The following is an 8,683-nucleotide window of genomic DNA, read 5'->3' on the forward strand; positions in this document are numbered from 1 at the left end:
TTTTTTTACAAACAGGCATCGTTAATGGTTACAGTATATATTCAGTTACTATATAAGCATATGCGACCAATCATAACAAATAATATAATACCATATAATATTAATCGCATCGCGTGTCTGTAATATGATATTCTTTCCATGTCGATAATGGATTAGTCCACAACTGATCGGTGTCATGGTGGCAATAGAATCATATTGACGTACAATAACGACGTTATTGACGTACGTTCAAGCCCTGCATTCATAGCGCGACCGCAATATTAAACGAATATAATACTGTGACTGTGGAAAGAAACGGGTTAGCACTTGCTATTATTGATAAAGCATTTCCTATTTGGTATGCATAACTTATATATTCTATATTAGTCACTGTTGTCGTGGAACATATAATAAAAAGGCATTAATCATTAACATCTTGTGCAATGACAAAAAGTTAATTTTAGTGTTGAGCACATTAGACACTCATGGAGTACACATCTATTGAAATGTGTTATTAATAGTATGGAATTGCCATCATGGTGACAGTTACGTAATCGCTAAAATATAATTCAACTGAAAGAAACCAGCGTCAATTGTTAGGACAATCTTTGTTATTGTAACACATAACACAGTTGCAATAAATATGTATCGTTTCTATTTTAAAAAAAATTGTAAATTGGAGATGAATTAATGTACATTCTGTATTTTGTATTTTCTGTTCATGCAATTTAGCTAAACTAAAACTGCAATGTAGGGTTCATTGAAAATGACCAGAACATATAATATGGATTAATGCAAATAAGCACATACTACAGTGAAATCAGTTTGCATCACGACGATATGTTTGTCGTAATACCATAAGCCCTGAACTTGAATCATAATTTAACGCCAATACCAGTCATAGTCATTAAAGTATTTAGTATGGTAGATACTGTTTTGACAGCTGGTCGTGCAAAACAATATAGTCGTGAGGCTACAATTTACAGTAACAATATATTCCTTTTGTATATTGTTCTAATATTGAGACTGGACATGTTTTATATGATATATTAATTGATACCTTATCTCTTGCACCAGGGGAGGGGGAATGCTGTAGTCAGCAAATCAGTCGATGATACATTTTATTCTACATTATTTAAGTTAATTAACAGACTCGCTCATTCATCTTCAATGAACTGTTTACATTTATGGAATGTCTGATTGGAGATTCATATTAATCGAATCATTGTTGCATGAAACAAAGATTTTACAATTCTCCTTAAACTTGACGTTTCTGTGTAAGCGCAGGATTTCGTGTTGGCGTTGTCCGACAAAAAGTCATGCGGCCAACAATTATACAAACAATACTATCCGAAGTAAAGAAAGGAAATGCGTCACTATATTATTCTACATAGATTCGTATCCGCTAACTTGCTTAATAATTTTGTACCGGAATGATTTTATTAACAAAGAGCCAAACTCGAGTTCTGAAGGGTCTGCAAACCGAAAATAATTCATCGTTCCTTTGATAATTACAAAACACTGCAATCTTGTATATTAGGTATATTAACATATGTACATGCAAGCTGTATCGTTTTTAAGAAGTTCGAATAATCTGAAAACGGGCTACAGTAATTTTATATCGCGCCTGATATCGTTTATATACACTCCCACTGCAGATACGCGTCATTCGGCAGTGATAGCAATGTATTCAAGACGGACAGACAGAAAGGGTATTCCAAAAAACAATCAGTTGATTGTCATTGCATTGTTTCCTGACACTACTCTTATATTTAAAGGCTATGAAGCCATGCTTGAGCATTATAGAAGTACGTGTTAAACTCCGAGGTATAATCAGTGTCTAGACGGTTAATACAAATCTATAATGACCCTTGGAAGATTAATTTTCAGAAGCCGTAGTTAATGTTGTAAATCCAGTGGTTGCTGTTCTGTCAACTGAAATACAAACGAATCGTTGTACTATGTTTTCTAGGGACTGGTATCAAACAAGAAAATAACGGGGCTATTAAAGTTCAAATAAAAACGTTATGACGTTCCGGAATTGCACGATACAAAATTGCAGTCGCCCTTTTTGGAATCTTTTCAACGAGGTAAACTACGTGATGCTGATTTTACGAATTCATAGCAAATAAAATGCAGCTTAGAATGTTAATTAGAGAACAGCATCTACGTAAAATTGAAGGTAAAAATGGGGAAAAAGGCTGGTCAGTTGAACATAGGTAACGTTTCAAGCAAATTAAAGAAGGTAGACTATGCAGACCTAGAAGGGGACACCCACCTCAAAAGTGTGTATCAAGGTCATCACAACTTACAGAAAATTCAGATAACCCACAACCAACCAATAATTGGTGTTTTTGTCTACCGGAACTTAGGATGTTTATGGTTGTATTGCATATTTTGAAAATAGCATTGTATAATTTATAACAACTATTACAATAGAATTATTAGCGTTTTTAATTTCACAATTATAATTACTAAAAATATTCATTCAAGTACCCATGGTAAACATACGAAACAACAGCGACGAATTCCATCTTATTATAGTATATGTGTCATCGTAGCAATGGTGATTTTGTGTTCAGGCTACTGAACTAAATGCTGCCACTATAACAGCACGACAATCTTCACCTTAACCTGCACATTCAGCAGTTTGCCAATAAAATAGTTGTTCACGTCTATGACATGCCAGATAATATGACTATTTGGTGGAATAATGTTATGATAGAATTATCATTACACAGTGATGTACTGAATTCATCCACGAAATCAGTTAACCGACAAACTGCGGAGGCGGCATTTGAAATGCATTTTATTTTATATGTTAATCATTTATTGCTATGTCCGTAGATTTCTTGCCCTAAAGGTGTGTGTTAACGAATGTTCTCAAAAGACCTGGATGTGATGTTAAAGATTATTCTCAAAGTACCCTGATGCAATCTACACTACAACATTGTCGCCAATAATATATTTGCTGTTTTCTGGCAGAACGGTAATATTAACAAATGGTCGCTATACTGAAATAACTATTTAATCATAATATCTTAAGGTAATATTCAGTACTACAGTTTGTGCATTACTTTGTATTCCCTTGTATTGAGATAAAGAACATTAGGTTGAAAAAAAAACGAACAATATTCATTATTTTGAGCAATCAGTAAAAACGTGCCCACACGTTATGACCCGGTGACTTACGTTTTAGTTCGTATTCATATGTTGTAGACATTGTGACAAATGCATGGAATGAAATGAGTAATATGATACAACAGTGCATGTGAGAACTTGGTTTGTGTAATGGAATACACCTTTAAAGTGTTTGAGATAGCAGACCAGGCTGATGTAATGCCTAACAAATACACAAATGTCATGAACGTCAAAACAATGTAAGGTCACTTTACATCTTGCACATACACGTTCTCGTGGCCTGTGTCTGAAGGGCTAGGCTCGTATTATTATTTTCCATTTCTGTTCATTATTCCATATTTTTCTTTTTTCACGTCTTTTGTTTACATGTTCTTGTAAACAAAGATGATGTCATATTGTAAAACAAAACTGTCTACTTCCATTTATTAAGGCTATTCTTTCTAAAAGGGTAATTCCAAACGCAAGCCAGAAGACATGTTGTAGATTTGTAATATATATTTAGGTACATGAGCACCTATATAGTGTTGAAACCATAATATTCTAGTTTGCTTTGCTTATGTATTTGTTTATGTATTTGTGCATATAATAATATTAATATAATCTAATTACGCGAAGAACCTAGAACACTTTTCTTGGGTATTTAAAACTAAAAATTGGCATTCCAGCTCAGCAGCCAATCAGCGACGGCCTAATGCTTAGATGACAATTTCGGTTTCAAATACCCCGGCTTAGTGTTCTAGGTTCTTCGCGTAATTAGGTGTTCGTATGCAAGGGATTTTTCCACAAAAAATCGACGAATTCGGCCGAATTTTGTTATCGGTTGGATTAATATAACCACCAACGGTCCGTGTTGTTGTGAAAGATTGGTATTTTGTCCTGATTTGTAGGAATATGAAAAACGCGTTTCACAACTTGTCTCTTATTTAGTTTTATGCGTCATTCAAGATGGCGGCCCCCATATAGTAAATATCGTATTTATTTTATTATCACGTGTGCGCCAACTGACTGTGGTTGTGGTGTTCCTGTCATCTTCTATGGAATACAATGTCAGTACATATGCAGAATATCAAGTGATATATTAAAAGCTACACTTATTGTGATTCAATATGGCCGACGACGATAAAACGTTATTTCGACGTGTTCTGTGGCGTAAATCAGAGCTGACTAAAACAATTGTTATCAAACTTAGTACTGGTGTTATTTATATGATCTCCATGCCAGGAATGTAATATTTGTTTCAACTTTTGCACCTATGCAGTGAAACAATGGATACGTCTGCATCCATAAAATGAATATGATCAACTCTATCGCCACTCGTTTCTCTAAGATGTATAGTGAATATTTGATCAACTTGCCATGTTTGTCTCGCTATTGAGTAACACATGGTTCTGTATCAAATCGGATGAAATATAGATGCATGACCTAACTAACTATAATTGGCTAAACCAACTATATAACAAACATAGTATTTGCGAGAGTTATATAACTGCAAGCAATGGTTTTTTTTTCGTTTTTTTTTAAAGAGGTACATTAATTTTGATTGATTAGACAATAATTGTTTTCAGGTTGTAACATGTCGTTAAATGTTTGAAACGTTGTGCTTAAATAAAATTATGTACTAGTGTGAATAACATGAATTCACAACAGAATACACATCTATAATTGAAGGAAATTTATTTTCCACCTTCTTGCAGCTACATAAAATGCATATGTGTATTTTTTAATTGCAAAACATTCTGTCCAATTTTATTCGCATCGACGTGTCGTAAATCGAAACGTACCGAATGTCTATAACAAATTGAGGGATAGCTTTAGGAAAAATCGTTCCACTGAATTGCAAACAGACATTAATTGCTTCACCACAATTTTGCAATATTAGTCTGCCCTCAGAATCTTCAAAAGGCACCCGCAAACATGTCGTTAAAATAGCTTGCTGATTGAATCGCTCTAGTGGCTGCACAAGTGCGCATTTTATATCACGATTTACTTTAATTCGCCATTCAACACACACATTAGATGACTCGTATTCTCGGGTGAATTACATTTTATTTCTTCTTCATATTTATAATTGTGCTCTTGAAAAGAATTGTTATGTGAACGGCAAAATGTATTGGCCTTTGATTGATAAACTCTGTTTCATAGTTCATGTAAATAAAGTATGGTGTAATTATTTTTTTTGTTTTGAGAATGATGAGCACACAATCAGTGGGTCACATTCTTTCAGAAGTTAGTTAAAACTAGTTTTATGATGTTTTCTTCATTCTATAAGTTGCTCCGATGATAAAACGGAAACATGAGTTTACCTTTCTCTTCCGTGCATTGCGTGCAACCCTGCACTAACTGGATAGTCTATTAGACTAAGTAGTTTATATTCTAGTTTAGTTTTCGATATTGTGTACTGTGGCCCATATATACAATTGGTCCGCCACTTGAAAATCGGTCGTCTACTTAAAAATCGTTTCTCTACTGGCAAATTGCACTGCTATATAAAAAATGCTCCGCTATTCGGAAAAAATGAGTCGCATTTAGCGAGATAAACTTTAACCTGCAGATATGACACAAAAGTGCAATATTTACTGTAAATCATGTACAATTTTTTGTGTATGCTTACAGGGTCGAGTAAACCACTACCCTAAATAGATCGAGGTGACAGGTGATGCGAAAATATGTTTGTTAAAGACGGTGAACTCAACCAACCTGCCTACTTTGCATCAGTGTGGAATGTATTGGCATGCTGGATGTAGGCTTTGTAGGTAAATGGGTTACAAGTCAGTATGCCATTTCAACCCTATACAACCACGAATTTCACAGTACATACATGTGCATACTTATGTCGACTCGTCCAAAATCCACTGTACCGTGCACCACGGTTACATCACTAAAATTAGTGTGCGCATAATAGCATCCGATCTCTACTAAGTTTGGTTTGTATGCATATGTACAACGAGCGTCTTCATGTTGTTCACATGTCACATATTTTGCAACTACGGTGACTTGGTGACAATTATCATGACTTATTTAAAAAAAACAGTGTGATTGTCAAAGCTGAAGCAATAGAACCAAACTGTTTGCACAGACAAACAATATGTTCTCTAAAATAATTGCAATGTATGCGTTTTTGGCGTGACACAGAAAGCTTCCGGAAGGATCCCTACAAATAAACTTATTTGATTGTGCTGCATTCGGAGTGTCTTTTTTTTTCAAGAATTTGGTCTACCATTGGGTAAATATATCGCACACACTAGCTTTCTAAAATATAAAAGAAAGCGAAAAACACCAAGTAAAATCTCGCCCATAAAGCCCATGCAAAAATCGTGGTCGAGGTTGACAGTTTTAATGCGGTATATTCAATCATAATCTGGTTTAATATGCGACATACTTCTAACCTTCAAATGGTCTTTGACGAGGTATTAATTTGGAAGTTTGGGTAAAACAGCCATATCAAATGAGGTTTATCACGTCAGTCAATCAGGGTCCCAGACAACTGGCCCAGTCCTTACGAGTCGTGGTAGTGTTCGTGTCTAAGACTAGAAGTGCACAGTTTTCACTCGGGACAGAGTTCCATTTTTCCACATTAAAAACTTCCACATGTTTAAAATGTTTTGAAGTTGGGGTTGTAGTATTCCACGAGTGTGAAAGACACCGACACTCTCCAACTAGTTGTAAAACTTGTAACCAATGGAAAGGCATAATTCAGTTACAAAACGCATTATGCAACATTAAACACTATTTGTAATAAAAAAATACTATGTGAAATACAATAATTTGTAATACTCAAGAATGCACAAAAACTAATCATGAAATTTGGATATTAAAAACGATTACGAAATCTCGATTGGCAAACCGAATATATGCATAGATCAGACTGGTACTTTAGTACTAGATAGATTCAAGTTATATTACATCGCATAGTAGAAAGTGAAGGTACTGTTGTTGGACTGACGTTCAAAACCACTTGAACATATATACCCGGCAGTAATAATGATGCATAAACTTAAAATTGCAAAATATTACTCCGATAATACAAAGATGGTGTAACAATAAAAATAACAGCAACAAATATATACAAGTATGCATGTTATCAACAGACATGTCTAAATTGTCATGCATGGGTATTTCTCCTCACCGTTAAGTTAAGTTTAAAGAGCTCCGTGTCAAGCTATTGGATTTATTATAAAATATACATTAGTTTTACATAATACCGCTATATAGTTTAAAAAGTTCATTATAACAAATAACCAACACAAATGCTTTGTCGTCAGTCCACCAGTGTGCATATAGTCGATTACAGTTTGTTTACTTTAAAAATTGAATAATTGTTGTTACCGTGATTTCGGTGTATGTCATGAGCAATATTCGAGTAGCCGAGCGATTTTCATGTAGCTGAGCTATTTTTAAGTAGCTGACCGACTTTAGAAGTATAGTCCAGGAGCTGAGACCACTTTATTTATGTTTTGGAGTGCATTTGTCTACTATGGGTTTTTAGGGGTAAAAATACCCAGGGAATCCAAATCTGGTTGTCTTACTCGTCACAAATGGTGCGTTTTTTGAGAAATTCGGCTGTTTTGAATAGTTCTTGACCCAAAAATTCCAAACTGAACTATGTGGGAGATGTAACTTAAAATACAGTACCTTGGTGAATATTTATCACAAAGGAGTAAATTACCCCCTCAAAATAATTATATTGAAATGCACCTTCCCTCGAGATAGTCTTTATTCCCATTGGAATAAATAGGTCACCAGAGGTCAAAGGTCACATAAATTTAGAAGTGCTGAAAAACCGTACATCATTCTGAAAAAACGGTCAAAAATAGAAAGTTATTACATTAACACATTTAACATCTTTTATTCATCAAAGCAAACATCCATAAACTTATTCAGATGTATTAAAGACCTTGGATTACAGCTTTTTTATTGAAAATAATGATGTGTTTCAAGTAGCTTTTCTTCACTGCTGGCATATGGATAATCATTTTGAAAGCATAACGATCAGCCTGCAAAAAACTGTCACATCTTACTGGTGGTTATTAAACATTCTATAGTGTATATTTTATGCAAATGTTCTTTCACTATATTATTAGTAGTCTGCGTAATTGCAACATTAACCCGATCTTTACGAAAACATCAAACTAATTTGTCTTCAACCTCATAGTCAGATTCATCTGAATCATAGTTTCCTGAATTTTCATCAATATCGTCACAGCTTTCATCCTCTGTTGGTGTTGGTGTATCGGTTGCAGAAATATTCTGCACTATGTCTTTTGGCATTTGATCCCCTTCAAACCACACAATTTGGAACATTCCATTACTCAGTCTCCAGCCAGAGTTGGTGGGGTCTGCTGTGGAGTCAATTACAGGATTTTGGAGATGAGAATTCTTCCAAATCATAGTGACATAGTTTGTCCGTTTCACTTTCTGATGAAGGACTGACCTTGATGGTGGCAATGCACTTGCATCTGCACCTTTAATTTTAGCTAATGGATCATTCTGCTTTGTTGGTGCATACTTCTGTCGAAACAAGGCATATCGGGCATCACCAATGTTGGAGAGCTTTGGTTTGTTG

Source organism: Saccoglossus kowalevskii, chromosome 3, assembly GCF_978046115.1.
Source record: "Saccoglossus kowalevskii chromosome 3, keSacKowa6.1, whole genome shotgun sequence".
Lineage (NCBI taxonomy): Eukaryota > Metazoa > Hemichordata > Enteropneusta > Harrimaniidae > Saccoglossus > Saccoglossus kowalevskii.